This window comes from Ambystoma mexicanum, chromosome 3p (assembly GCF_040938575.1).
Source record: "Ambystoma mexicanum isolate Mex_15411 chromosome 3p, UKY_AmexF1_1, whole genome shotgun sequence".
In the NCBI taxonomy this organism is placed as follows: domain Eukaryota; kingdom Metazoa; phylum Chordata; class Amphibia; order Caudata; family Ambystomatidae; genus Ambystoma; species Ambystoma mexicanum.
Window position 1 is genome coordinate 655,129,436 of NC_090925.1, and position 16,084 is coordinate 655,145,519.

The following is a 16,084-nucleotide window of genomic DNA, read 5'->3' on the forward strand; positions in this document are numbered from 1 at the left end:
TCGTTATTCAAGTAAATCCTCCCACCCGATCCAGTTTCCTATGAATTTGTCTGTGATATCTACTCGTCCGCTTGTGTTTGTGTCACACCCTGATGCCTGTGGGCTACTGGCGCGCTATAAGTAAATAAATAAATAAATGTTGTCTCACACCACTATTCACTTTACTGCCTTCACGCAGCCAACCATTTACCAATACTTTACTCAAGCTCGCTGCATATACATTAGTAATTCATTTCCCACAAAAAAACAGGTACAATGTAGGTTTCGAAGTTCAGAGGCAAATATTTAGGCACAACACAATCATGTGCCTTCTCTAAGTTGAGGGTCATAAGACAAGCAATGTGTTTCTATCACATTGTTAACAGCATCTCTGGAGGAGTTTTGATATGTGTTTTACTGGAAGCCAATGAAAAGACTGCCTCAATAAAGTGACATGATCCCTTCATTTTAGACCATGGATGGCCATTACAGCACCATTTTGTAAAATCTGTAACTTTTTAATGTTACCTTTGGATGTGCCTGATAATAAACTATTACAGTACAGTAGTCAAGATGAGAATTGATCAAGGCTGTACCTTGTATTGCCCTGTTTTCCATGGATAAAAAGCCGCTAATTTGACATAGCAGTTTATTAATGTAAGAACATGATGACGTAAGAGAATCTGTCTATTTAGAAAAGGTCATCTGCACGTGCAAGTAGTCCACCAACGTCTTTAAATATGGTTGACCTGAATGTTACACCATGCAATGGAGAAATTAGAATAGCTGGGTATCAATTTGTTCAACCTTGGCCTGGTGCCAACAATAAGAAGCTCTGTTTTTTCATCATCCAGGGCGTGGGAATTATTTTCTATCCAGAGCTGCATAGTCAAATAGATCTTATTTGTGGTTCTAGAGTGATCTGCATAAGTATTAGACAAATTGAGCAGAATTTGCAAATCATCTGTGTAATTTATGTAAATCACAACAATCTATCAAGATGGTCAAAAAGAGGCCTGAAATATATGTTGAAGAGTTTTGGAAAAAGGCTTGGTCCCTGAGGGTCCCCGCACTCCAACATCACTGGACTGGCCTGCAAGTCAGTGTTGGGGTTATTCTCCAGAATGGCTAATTTCCCTTTCCTACTGAGTCCCTCATCAGCTTTGCTGGATTTCTAGGATCTATTTTTGTTCACCTGGTAAGAGTGTGAGCCTTTTTTTCCCACTCTTACAGGTGTTTTGGTGTGTGTGTTTAACGTTTTTGTGTTCATAGACTATGGAGCCTCACCTACTCCACAGGCATCATCTTTTTACTGTGTGTTACACAGCACCTTCAGTGCAGTGACACAGGGTTGCCTTTTAGACTTCCAACTCAGACCCCATTTTCTGGGACTGACTGCTGTCTCCCAGAACATATTAAGTTGCCATTAACTTTATTGGCCTCATTAAAACCACAGACCCAGCACAAACAATCTTACATGGAGTACTGGAAAGGGTTAATACGTATCCCTTTTTGTCTGTTTCTCTTGGGGCAATGTTTCGCTCCCTTTTCATCAAGACTTGGCTGGTGCCATTGGTAACTACCCTATTTTTTCTACTGTGGTTATCTTAAATAACCTTGTTATTGTTTTAGGCTATCTTGATAGCCTCAAACTTAAACCCGCTAGACCATACATGTTTTATTACGGTTGCTGCTGGGTTTATTCACCATTTCTTTTTGTAAAAGTCTTTCTCGTGTTTCACTCTGCGCGCCGAACCAGGTTTGGTTCCTTTGTTCACTGTCTTTTCGCGGCCTTCTACGCAGAAGCTCTCCTTAGGTGCCTGTATATCTGGGGTGACAGGATGTGAGGGAGGGGTTTAGGGCCCCCTGCGCAAGTTCTCGTTGGAGACCCATGTTGCTCTCTGAAATGATTGGCTGTGGTGACTGTCCCGGCGGGACAGCGACCCTGCTGTGTGATTGAGAGCCAGGCTGTGAATGGGGGAAAACTGAATAAAAAGCAGGTCTCTGGGTCTGGAAAGGCAGAGTCACCACTGGAACGAAAGAACCAATGAGGAGCTGATGGAAGAGGACCCCTACCACAACTGAACCTCCCGGGGAAGCCCTGCTGCAGGCCCGAATCCTCAAACTCCAACGACAGAGAAGATCCTCCAGGAATCTTCTTCCCCTGAGCTGGTGGGACCAACCAGTTTGCCCAAACTGCAATCCAGGACTCCCTCCTCTGGTTGAATTCACTGTACAGAGCTACAGTGGGCCGGATATCCAGGAAGGCAGACCCTGCTTGGGTTTTAAGGAGAGCACCTTTTATTTGTTGCTTTGCTCTGCTTCTGGTTTCTTCCCTAGTTAGTGCAGGACCCTCTAGCCTTCCTACTTCGTGTCAGTCCGAAAATAGCTTCAGGAACCGTGAGCCTGCAGGAACTACCAGGAACGTCCGCCTCAGCTACAGCTTCTTCTCCATTGAAAGATACTGTTCAAATCTGGTTGTTCGTTTCGTTCAGCCGCAGTGAAAGTGTTTGAAATCTTTCTCCAATACGAGGGCTCGTCCTTCTCTACTCTTTAACCTAACTTTTCTGCCGACCAACTTCGTCTGGAAGTCTTGGCAAAGACTTAACCGTGAACTACACTGAGCTGTGTGATTTTGAGAAAAAGACTTTTGTCCTATTGACTTTGGACCTAAGCCTGCTTACTTGCATGTTGGTGCTGTTCAATTTCTGCCTAACCTTGTCTTTCCCTCCCTTTTAAATTTCTAGAATGCCATTTTGCTTCCACTTCATTTTGTGAGCTTAACTTGTCTGGAACCTATTGGGAGTGGTGTGGTGTATTATGAGTGTGATTTTTAAACTGCTTTACTTTAGTGAAATGTTATACAACTGATGTGTAAATAAATGTATATTCTTTTACTCAGCAACCTTGAATCAGTGTTTGTTTTAATCATAGTAATTGCTGTCCTTTGTGTAGCTATTGATACGGCTCACTTGCTCTTGAGATAAGGCTGGCTGCTCAGCCATCGCTACCACTTTTACTGTGTAGTACAGGCTTGTACCAAAGGTGAATTTGTACTGTCACTTTTAGTCTTAATTGTGTGTGGTGTTCACAAAGGGTACTGCATATAATTCTGCCTAACAGTCAGCCACCAGCATCCCCATTATTTAAATAGGTATCCAACATTTGTAATTTGTTCTGTAAAATAGTTTGGATTTTATATTCTATAGGGGCTTTCGCTTCTCTTCTGCAATAAACAATTACTTGATCCTCACCTATATAAAAGACCATTATTCTGTTGTTAATCAACAACACACTATAAACACTCCTTTGGAGCAGCTTTTAACCTTTTCATCTTGAAGCTATTTTTTTATGCTCTTTTCCAATATAAAATTGTATTTGTTTCATCAATTTTAGTAGCATGTTATCAGGGATTTGTATAAAAAAACACAGCAGTTATATCACAATGAAGACATTCACGATGTCTAGATATAAGCATATAATTAATCCTAGATTTCAAAACACCATCAGTCAATTAACACCAGCACCCTCTGATATGCAACTCTAAACTAATGACCTAATTTAAAATGTTGCATAAGATCTGTCAATTGGAATGCTGAAGTGTCCAAAAGTGCTGAAACAGCTTTAACGTCCAAATGTAAACAAGTATTAACATCCCCAGTTAAAGTCACTCCTCTTCTTGTGATTGCAGAAATTTTTTCAATCTGAAAACACGTCACATATTCCATGCTTGTCTGCAGTAGCATGAATGTTTATGTGTTAATTATTTTCCCATAAATGAAAAGCACATTTTCAACATCCTCACTTCTTCCATCATTGCGCACTTTAACCCAACACAATTGTCTTGTTAATCAAATAGCAGCCCACTGTTTTTGTTCTGGCTCGTCACTATCCAAAATGAAAAGCCATATAACCATTTGTCTTCTAGGTATTTATAATGTTCAACATACAGGATTCTTCATTCTTTTGAACATGTCATATCAGTATTCGCATTGTGTAAATATTGCAATACTATATCACATTGTACAGGGGACATCATGTAGAGAATGATTAATGGTGACTACTTGAATGGCAATACAAAGGAGCCCTAAAACATTATATAGAGTGTGCATTTCAAATTATGAAAGGTACACCATATGCACAGCTTCTTCAACATTGGAAACATAATTGTTTAATAATAAGAACCCAGTTTCTAGGTTGTACTGATCCACTAGATAGAACTCAAATAAATAAATGGACTAGGCCTGGAATCCTCACTTCAGCATTAATTCTGTTTACACCGTGTAAACTATTACACTATGTTGAGTTCCAAAAACTCTTTATTTCAAAGTATAAGAAGAAATTAAAAGGACCTGTGCCTTCTAACATCTCTGCTGCCACATGTGATATATGTATCCTACTGCACTACGTCATAAATTCATCCGTCTGACATTCCATTCCTGGGAAAGCCACCTATTCCACACAATTGCTACCTTAATCACCTAAGAAGAATCAAGACTATAAAGCAGCCTTTTTGACACCTTTCTTTACAGCAGGGGCTTAGATCCAGGAAACTTGATGTTCCAATTCTATGTCAAGACACAGAGGTTCGTATTATGCTTCTCTTCCTTTACTGGAAAAATCGAGCAGCATTCAAATATAACATTTCAACATAAAAGAATAACACCACCAAAACTACATTTCCTAATAGTCTTTGAGTTGTAGTTCATTCTTTTGTGTTCATGAAAAACAAAAATCATGTGACTATTTCCACCAGCCGCTGCATGGACAGTCCTTTATCCTTCTTCACCATTCCCTGTCCTTCCTCTTCCTTTACTGCCAGTTAAGTGCTTAACGTTACGTTTTACTTTAATGAAGAAAGTGTGATGATTAATGTGAATGATATACTTGTTATAGTGAAGCACAGCGAGGGATAGCACGTGCAGCGTTTAGAAGAGTGGCGGAGCATATCTGCAGAAGTTTAAGAAGGCAAAGTTTATTTAGAGTGCCAATGCGATGGGACGAACAGTTACGGCAGTCGCGTAAGACATAGAGGGCACTGTACACTGTAGTCACGGAAGTATGAGGAGAACGACAGGGACTCTTTAGGGTTCTGGTGCTCCTCTTCGTTCACTTCTGTGACATTCCAAATACTTATGAGAGTGCAGAGCTTCACTGCAGGAGGTTTCTTGTCAGTTTCTAATGTTCCAAGGTCAGGAACAAACACATCACTTCAGTGTGGGGAGTTTATCATCAATTTCCAACGTTTCAAAGTCAGGAACGAGCACACACAGCATAAAGCTTGAGAAAGAGTGTATTAATGCTCTGGCACCTCCACCTAGTGGCCAAAAGGCATAACAGATACTGGGAAATCGAATTTCCAAGCTTGAACATGCCAATAGGCCTCACAGTTGCCCAAAAAATATATTGAAACAAGTGCAGGCCCAAGACACCTGCGGTTCTGATTGATAAAGTGGCAATACTGTCCCCATTTAACCGCAGCATGTCCAGCTCGAGTGTGGAAGGCAGAGCTCAGGTGAGCCAGAAAAGACTGCAACCTGGCATGGGGGAGATACTGCAAAACACCCTGAGAGTAATTCTATGGGGCACAGTTCTCAACAACTGACAGTCATGGAGGACTGGATTAAGTTCTCTGGAAGAGTGGAAGAGCTGAAGGGGATAAGGGGTACAAGCATTGATAAAGGGGAAGGAAAAAAGCCTGCAAGACCAAGAAAGGCAAGACCCCTTCCCCCCGGGGCTCACCACAAAAAAGTCAGGGCAAATGCAAGGCTATTAGATGGAGAAGAAAATAACATAAATGGCATGCTGACATCTCTGATAGCTCAGAGGGGTATGACAGAGATGAGTGGGGGAGCCCATCATCAGAGGAAGAGGTAGAACTGATATCTTCGGAAGAAGAAGAAGATAGAGCTCCAAAGAAAAAGAGAACAGAGGACAAAGAGGAAGCCAGAGATGAATTTAGCTTACACCCTAGGTCTTCAGAATGTGAACCGCTGTCCAAAATTGTGGCTTATATAAAAAAGAGGCTATGAACACCACTGGCAAAAGAAGTCAGAAACACATTGAGAGCCAAATGCCCAAGGCCATACCTGCCAGAAGGGATCGCAGAGACCCCAGACATAGATAACTGCATGGTCACGTTCATGGAGAGTATGTGAAGGACATAAAGAAAGGATTAGAGAGATCCTGGCAATCATGTCAAGATAAAATGTTGGATGTGGTTGGACCACTTGCAAAGATAATGGAGATGGAAGAAGAGGCAAAAGGTAAAAATGAACGTATCGACCCAACTATCTTATCAGGTTGGGCCCAGAGAGCTATTTGACTACTGGGTAATGCCAACAGCGTGATCATGGCATAAAGGAGAAGGTCAATTCTGGTCAAGATTGATTTCAAACTGAGTAAGTTGGCCACATCTGAGGCAGGAGCTTCAGCGAAAGGGAAGCTATTTGGAGATGCCTTTATTAAAGAGCTAACAAAATTTGTCAACTCGTATGTGGCAATAGACAAAGCACAAGCCTCTCTGAAGAGATAATTTGGCAGATGGGTTTTTGACAGGGCTGGAAGAGGCAGGGACTGCTCCACCAGCCGTTTCTTCAGTAATATGTTCTAGAGTGACAGAGTTCACTGGAAACAGAACGAAAGAAAACCAAACTGTTTCTTCCCATCAAGAGGAGGAGGGCGAGGGTGGAGGCACCCCAGAAACCAACATCAATCTGACACAGTTGAGGAGAAATGTGCAGGCTCAGAAAACTCAAACACATATTCCCACGGTAGGGGGGAGAGTAGCGAAATGTTTAGAGAAATGGAGATTAACCTCTTCAGATGCTTGGGTTTTAGTCACTGTACAGGGCTTCCATATAGATTGGCTAAGTTTACCAAAACAAGAGAAATTGCTGAAGTTATTAAGGCTCAGCACAGAAGACGAAGAGTTACTAGATACAGAGATAAGAGAGTTAGTACAGAAAGATGCTATAATGCAGGTAACAAACATAGGAGGCAGCTTCATACGCAACAAGTTTATAGTGAGAATAACACCATCACAAGACAAGGCTGATAATAAACTTAAGGGAAGTAAACACATTCGTAGTCTACAAACATTTCAAAATGGAAGGGATACACTTGCTGAGAGACATTTTGCAACAGGGGGATTGGCTTGGCTTGCGAGAAAAGATCTCAAAGACGCTTAACTGACCATACCTATGGCAGAGGAACAACAGAGTTTTCTGAGGGTCTGCTAGTAGGGGCACGTGTGGGAATTCACTTGTCTACCATTCATTCTAGCATCGGTCCCTTGGTGCTTCATAAAGGTGATGAAACCGGTAGTGACTTTCCTCAGAGAGAGAGAGGGATCAGACTAATCATTTATCTGGACGACATTTGTATAATGTGCCAGGACAAAAAGCTAATCAAGGAACAGATAGAGCTTACAATAGATCTTTTTCAACAACTAGGATTCCTAATAAACTGGGAGAAGTCAAAGCTACAGGTACACCAGAACATGGAATTTCTGGATTTCAGATTCGACACAGTGCAGGGAACGATAAACCTCCCTCTGAGCAAGGTGAACAACATAAAGAAAGAGATACAGAACACGTTAACATCAGAAACTATAACCCTAAGAGAGCTAGCAAGAATAGTGGGACGCCTAGCTTCGTCAATACAGGCAATATTACCGGCACGGCTACATTACAGGGCCCTTCAGAGACTGACAATTCAACACCTCAGTAGGGGAGCAGCATACATAAAAAAGGATAACCTGTCTATAGAGGCGAAAGAGGAACTGCAATGGTGGGGGCAGCAGATGGGTGCCTGGAATGGAAGGGCAATATTTGGCTCATCTACCAACCTAGTGATAGAATCCGATGCCAGCAGGTGGGGATGGGGAGCCAGATGCAGAGATCTGTCAACACGGGCGGGTGGTCAGGAGAAGATTTAAATCTCCACATAAATTGCCTAGAGCTTCTAGCAGGATCCATTGTGGTAAAATGCTGGACTCCGGAGAGGGAACGATGTTGCATGTTCCTCAAGATGGACAATGTGTCAGCAGTTTGTTATATAAACAGACTGGGAGGCACGAGGTCAAGAATGCTAGGCCGTCAGACAAGGTAGCAGACTGGTACTTCAGATTCCTGAGGGATGTCAGCAAATGGAAAATGGACAAGAGTGTTTTCTAGACACTGATGCAGAGATGGGGGTCCATGCAGGACAGACCTCTTTGCGTCGAGGTTGAACAAGCAACTCACTCGGTTTTTCAGCTGGAGACCAGACCCGGAGGTGGAAGTGATAGATGCTTTTCTGCAACAGTGGGGTCCGGGCAAAGAATACGCTTTCCCTCAATTTGAAATGATCGCCACGACTCTAGCGCAGGTGAGGAGACAGCAAGTATTCATGGTACTAATTACATCGGATTGGAGGGGTCAACCATGATTCCCAGACCTGCTAGAAATGACCTACGACAATCCAATAGCATTGATGAGATTAGACGTAATAGTAAGGGACCCACAAGAGAAGCTCACCCACCAGTGGACAGGCAGCTTCAGCTACATTGCATGGACAATTTCAGGGGAGCCTGGACTAGCCAGGATTATCTGAAAAAAGATGAACAGATTATGGATGAGGCTTGGGCACCTGGGACCAAGAAGGCTTATAGAACATCCTGGTCAGGTTGGCACAATTGGTGTATGGAAAGGGACATGCATCCCTCTAGAACAGATGTACTACATGTAGTTAATTATTTGGCACAGTTAGCAGCCCAAGGCAAAGCATATAGGACGATTAATACAGCCCGCTCAGTTATTTCAGCGGGACACCCCCGAGAATTGAGGGGTTAACCATAGGAGAACACCCTTTAGTTTGCAAACTGTTGAAAGGGGTTCAAATAATTAGACCTCGAAAGCATAAATTTGAACAGGTATGGGACGTAGACAAAGTCTTGAGAATGTTCCTATCATGGGGAGACAATGACAAACTAACTAGGAATGCATTATCAGCCATGCTAGCTATGCTATTATGTTTACTGTCATACAAGAGGGTATCAGACGTAAAGGCTTTAGAGATCAATAGGAAGTCATTATCCCCTCAGGGTATAACCTTTGATATAGTGAAGAGGACCAAAACATGGTTGAGATCAATAGCATATCAAGCATTCCCAGAACAACCAGAATTATGTCCGTTGAGATGTATTACACCATTTGAGTCCATGACTAGGGGAATCAGTTATGCATAGCCATACGGAAACCGTTTTTGGGAGTAGCGACAGCCACGCTAGCAAGATGGATTAGATGGGTGATGACACAAGCTGGAGTAGACACAGATTCCTATGGGCTCACTCAGTGAGAGGAGCAATGACCTCTAAGGCTTTCCTCGCAGGGGCCAGACTAGAGGACATCATGAAGGCAGCAGACCGGTTGAAAGAATCGACGTTTAAAACCTTTAATTTCAAGCCAGTCGAGAAAACAGCTACGTTGGTGGTAAGTAAGCTTTAAACAAGCATAATGCGAGCCTCTGTGTCTTGACATAGAATTCAGATTGTCCACACATACGTTACAGAAAGTCATAATTCTATTAAAGACACAGAGGAAAAGGATTATCCCACCCAATAATCGATGTTATGAAAGTGAATGTATTGCAATCTGTGAATAATAATGTGAAAGAAAATAATATTGTTATAAAAAGATATATGGAAAAGTGTTTTTCATGTTGATTACCTACCCTTGGGACAGTAGTCTGAAATATGGTTTCTGTTTCAGGTTCTATAGTGGAGAATAAGTCTACTGGATCATAAGGGCAAATTTGTTGAACAACGTTTACCGGTTGGGGCGCAAGGTTGAAGCTTTAAGGGACGCAGACAAAGAAAGAGGAAGGACAGGGGATGGTGAAGAAGGATAAAGGACTCTGTCTATGTGGTGAATGGTGGAAATAGTCATGTGTTTTTTGTTTTTCATGAACACAAAAGAAAGAACTACAACTCAAAGACTTTATTGGGAAATGTAGTTTTGGTTGTGTTATTCTTTCAAGTTGAAATGTTATATTTGAATGTGGCTCGATTTTTCCAATAAAGGAAGAGAAGCACAGTCCTTTGCCTCTGTATCTTTAATAGAATTATAACTTTCTGTAATATATAAGTGGAAAACCTGAATTCACTGCGCTTGATCGGCGATGGGCTACATGGACCAGGCACATCGCCAGAGGGGTCTTGGTGGTGAGTTGTGGCAAAGTAGAGGATCACTGCACAGAGGGCCGCCAGGATCATGAAGTGTCATCATGTCATTGGCAGTTCATCATTGGCTTGTGAGGCTCAAAAGAGTCTCACATGAAAATGTTGAAATACTGTAAGCAACAGCAATGCCAAGGGTAATGCCTTCGACTTTATAGATCACTGGGTTCAAAGTATAGGATCAATGCAAGAGGCACAGAACGTTTCTGTGCATTCCAACACAGGATATTGTCCCCTCCAGGGTAATTAAGAGTCTAGGAGAAAAGGGTCCTTAACTGCTGCCAGAATCCAAATTCTTCCATCTGTTGAACTCTCTGTCCCTCAGAGACCTGGTAAAGGACTTCGGTGTACTCCATTCTTGAATCTTCATCTTCACACACGGACAAGGGCAATTTAAGCAGTCAACAACTCCAAAAAGAATATGCCAGAGTAGTGAGTGAACTTGTATTGTTGTACTATGTGTAACAAGGTCAGTAATCTGACCCAGTAATATAGTAACCTGCTCTGAGCCTGGGATGGGAGGCCTACCAGGGTGGAAGCCAGAGCCAGCCCAACACTAGAAGTAAACGTTGGCAGTTGAGAGGACCTCAATTCTTGTCCACTCACCAAGTGCCTGTTTGGACTTGCACAGTACCCACTTGAATCACCCTCACCTCTTGAAACACATGCTCCCCAAGTTTTCTCTCCTTGTTATGGATCCAGACCACAACCAAAGGAGAACAGCAGCAAGAGCATAGCCGATTACAGTCCCATGTGACCAACAATCCAGCGCTGGTGTCACCAAACTGTCAAAGTGAGGGAGAATCAGCATTGGGAAGAACAGGAAGCTTAAGGGGTCACAGCGGCTATCCTGCACTGCTTCAAAAAGCCGGTGTGCACTGTGACAAAGCTGTGCTAACATCCCTAGACCAGCAGGAACTTATCGAAATGGGAAAAAAAAATGTATCTAGACCTACTAAGGGGAAAGCCACAACAAGGCCCCCTACCATGATCTTGGACATTACACATGGAGGGCTGTCATTGCGGCTCACATGGAGAAAAGGGGTGTGGATTAACCAGCTATTTAAACAGTCTCTGTATGTACCTCCTCTCAGATGACCATCCGATTAACAATGCCTTCATCCTTTGGTTTACTGAATTTGCTCTTAGAAAGACACTTTATTTCAGTTCCAAGGATGCTTCTTTCAACAGGTGGAAGGTAATGCCATGGGTGCAGTCATGGCCGCGAATTTAGCTTACTTGTATGTGGAAATGTTTTAGAAATCTATAGTGTATGCTGACAGTAATCACCACAAGGACCATTTGAAATAATCGTTAAGATATATAGATGATACCTTTATTGTGAGGGAAGGATCACGCAACGAAGTTGAGAACTTTTTCATCTGGCTCAATATGCTAAATGTTTTCTTTTTGTTAATTCACTAAAGAAATAAGCAATTTTTAAATACACTTTTTGGATATTACCATGTTTCATCAAGAAGGCATCCTTTTGGTCAAACTGTACAGCAAAGCCACTGACAGAAATGTGCTGTTGCATTTCTCCAGTTATCATGGTAAGCATAATAAATCAAACTTGCCTTTTGGCTAATTTCTCAAGCTGAAATGTTACAGTAGCACAAAAGAGCATTATGAAAACAGTGCCAATGTATTGAACAACAAACTTCTCTCAAGGGGTTATCCTAAGGCGTTGGTGAAAGATTCAGCTAAACGAGCATACAATAACAATCATGAAGCATTGTTAGAAAAAGCTCCTCTGAAAATAAAAAAGGAAATAGGACCAGTATTTGTCAATACTTTTTAAAATTTGTCATACAAGATCAAAACCATGATCACCAAGAGGTGGAGAAAACAGTATAGTAAACAAAAAAAACACTCCCCTTAACAGAAAACCATCAGGGGTTGGTCAAACAGATTAGACTGCTGGGTCTTGCCCCAGCTATGGGTCACTTTGCATGTGGACAATCCATAATTTGTAAACACACCATCAAAAGAATTGAAGTTGATATTGGTTTACAGGAAAAGTGGCATCTTAAAGATTTAACCAACTGTAAGAGTGATTATGGGGTGTACATGATTACATGCCCTTGTGGGTTAGATTACATGGGGAAAACAAATTGAAAATGTAACACCATACTCATCGAGCATTTAAGCTGTATTAAAGGTCAAATCAGTTAGGCACCTATGGTGAGACCTTTTATTGAAAAAAGACATAGCCATGAAGATGTCAAGTGGGTAATACTCAAAAGAATTCATGGGTCCAGTAACAAGGAAATCATTCAGAGGCTTCTTACATTTGAACAAAGATTTGATTTGATTTGATTTGATTTTATTTTATTTATAAAGTGCAAAAAACCAGGCCCAGGGGCAACCAGGCGCATACTCTTAAACATGTTACAAAAGGAGTGGTTACAGAAGTTACAAAAATATACAGCATATATACATGTATCGAAGGGTACCATTAACAGTGTATAATACAGGGACAGAGCAGAGAGAAAATATATATTCAGTCCTGTACCCCACATGGAGTCTGGACTGTGTCAAGGTCTCATGAGTCTTGGGAGAGCAGCCATGTTTTAGCATTGTTCTTGAAGGAGTGGAATGATGGTTCAATTCTGATAGGTGTGGGCAAGGTGTTCCAGAGTTTGGAGGCCAGGACGGGGAAGCTCACCCCACCAGCTTGTTGGAGTTTGCACCTAGGCACGATGGGGCTGTGAGTTTGGGCTGCTCTGGTAGGTCGAGTGGAAGTGTGGCGTGAGAAGCGAGCAGACAGGTGAGGTGGGGCATTGTTGCTCAGACATTTGTGAGTCAAAGCTAGGGTTTTCAGGACAATTCTCTGTTTTACCGGGAGCCAGCGTACGTCCGATCTGACGGAGGAGATATGAGAGCATCTCGGGATGTTTAAGGCTGCCCTTAAGGCATTATTTTGTACAGTTTGCAATGTATTAAGGTTAGACTGACTGGTCCCTAGGTAGAGAGCACTACAGTAGTCGATTTTGGCCATAACAAGAGTTCTGGCGAGTGTGATACAGTTGGTGGATTTTAGGAAGGGTCTACAGGCAGTGATAGGTTTGCAGGTATAGGCCAAAGCTGATCTAACTGCATTTATTTGTCTGTTCAGAGAAAGCGAGGAGTCAAGATAGACCCCTAGCGTCTTAGTATCTTTGGAGACTTTAAAGTCATTGCCGTCAATAATATAGGACTTGTAGGTTTGGTCTAGTTTGTTGAGCCGATGATTTGATCCTAAAAGTAAGAGCTCAGTCTTATCATCGTTAAGTCAAAGTTTGTGCTGTGCTATCCAGGCCTGGATGACCGAGTAAACCTCGTTAAGGGCTTTGGTATCAGCTGTGTAGTCTCCTGTGATAGGGATGAGTATCTGGGTGTCGGCGTAGTTAGTGTAGGAGACACGCAGATGGTCAAGCACATCGAAGAGGGGCTTGGTGAATACGTTATACAACGTAGGGGATACACACGAGCCTTGAGGAATGCCACAGTGAATAGGGGAGGGATCCGCTGATGCCAGCGGTGAGAAGACCCTCATGGATCTATTACTCAGGAATGAGTGGATCCAGGCATTGGCAGAGTCAGAGAAGTGGGCTGTGGATTTGAGATGCTGGCAGAGTATTTGGTGGTTGAGCAGATCAAAAGCCGCGGAGAGATCGAGGAGAAGGAGAAGAGCTAGCTTCCCATTGTCCTTCAGTGACTCCATCTGAGTTTTCAAGTCGATCAGAGCTGACTCTGTGCCATGTTTAGGGCGGAACCCTGATTGTTTTAAGCCCAGGAGATTGTTTAGTTCGAGGTAATCCTGAATCTGCAGGTAGGCTGCGCGGTCCAGGATCTTGAGCAGGAATGGGACTGTAGTGATAGGTCTGAAATTAGTTGGGTTATTAGGGTCAAGGGAGGTTTTTTTGAGGAGTGGGATAACCCATGCATCCTTTAGGTTGACAGGGACAATACCCGTCTTGAAAGAAGCATTTATGAATGCTGTAATGAACGGGGCTAGCTCATGAGATGCTTCCTTGATAATAGGTGCTGGGCAGGGGTCGCCTGGGCAATTGGAAGGTTTTAAATTGTTTATGATGTTTTCTACTTCGAGAGTAGTGAGTGGGGAGAAGGAGAAAGGTTTATGCGGATAGGTTAAATGTGTATTAAGTGTAGGTGTGGTCGGTGGTTGGTCAAGCTGTAGGGATTTCTGTTTGTCCCTGATTTTAGATTGGAGGGTAGCAATTTTACCCAGGAGTGCTGACTGAATATTGGTGCACCAAGTCTTGTCTTTGGAGCAAGAGTCAGGGGGGCTGCAGGTGTCTCGAGTTCCTTAAGGATATTAAAGAGTTCCTTAGTATTGGACTAGGCTGGCATAATGCGGTTATTATAAGAATCTTTTTTTGCCTGCAGTACAGCTTCTTTATAGTTAAGGGTGGCTATCAGAAGACTGTCCTTGTGGGCGTCGGAGTGGTGACTTCTCCAGGGTGACTCTGCTGTGTGTTTCTCTTTGCGTAACACTCTAAGCTGGGGAGCAAACCACGAGTTAAGGTGTGCTCGTTGTTTGGGTTTCCTCAGTTTGAGCGGGGCGATAGAGTTGATGGCTGCAAGCAGTGACTGGTTATACATGTCAGCTAGGTTTTTGGTGGGGTCTGAGCAAGTGTCAGGAGCATTATTTAGTGTGGGAAGGATAAGGGGGAGTAGTTTTTCTGTCGTAATGTTCTTTTTATTTCTAGTGAGGGTGGCTGGGGCAACCAAAGGCCTGGGTGGTGGGGCTGCTTCGATGATGAAAGCGATGACATGGTGGTCAGACCACAAGCAAGGGGCGTTGGAGATTATGCTAATATTGCAATTGGTGTCACTAAGCCAGTCAAGGGACCACCCTTTAAATGTCGGTGGGTTCCTGTATGTGGTGAGTGAAACCTAAATCTGTTAAGGTATTAGCTAGGTCGAGGGCCGCAGGATCATTAGGGTCTTGGTCTCCTAGATTGGTCTTTAAAACCAAGAGCCATGTAAATGGACTCAATGAAGGAGTGGAGTGGCATAATGTCAATATATCATACACATACCCTACCATCTAAGATGCTAAGTGGACCTGGTTACTAGGCTGGCCATGTATATCTGTGTCCACAATGCCCATTATTTACGGGCATTTTGCTCACAATGTTGAGAAATGTGTATACCAAATTATAAATGCATAGCACCCACCCTCTACAACCTGTTCACACGTCCTCTCTTCAATCTCCTTGATTCTATGGGCATCTCATACACGAATTATGCGGATGACACCCAAGTACTCATCCCGCTTACAGGTGACTATGATCTGGACAAAAACACCCTCAACTCCATCTACGCCACCATCCAAGCCTGGATGGCTGACAATTGGCTTTGTCTCAATAGCGAGAAGACCGAGCTTTTACTTATTGGGTCACCAACCATTCTAGGCAACCTTGACAAACAATACACCTCTTTTACCATCGACAACATACCGATTGCGGTATCCCAATCAGTCAAGACTCTTGGAGTCTACCTCGACTCTAATCTCACCATGGATAAGCATGTCAATGCCATAGCCTCCTCTTCAGCATACTACTCCAAACTCATCTACGCAGCAAGACCCTTCCTATCCTCACAAAATGGCCTCACTATTGCTAGGGCCATCATAGGATCTAGGTTGGACTACTGCAACGCACTCCTTGGTGGGACCTCCGGAAAAAACATCGCCAAACTCCAGCTTGCCCAGAACAACGCCCTCAGGGCCGCTACAGGTTTTTCCAGGAAAGACCACATTTCTGACCTTAGGAGGCAGGTCCACTGGCTGCCCATTAGGCAGAGGATCATCTTTAAAATCCTCTCCCTCACCCATAAATGCCTCCATGACCTTGCTCCCCCCTACCTTGCCCAGAG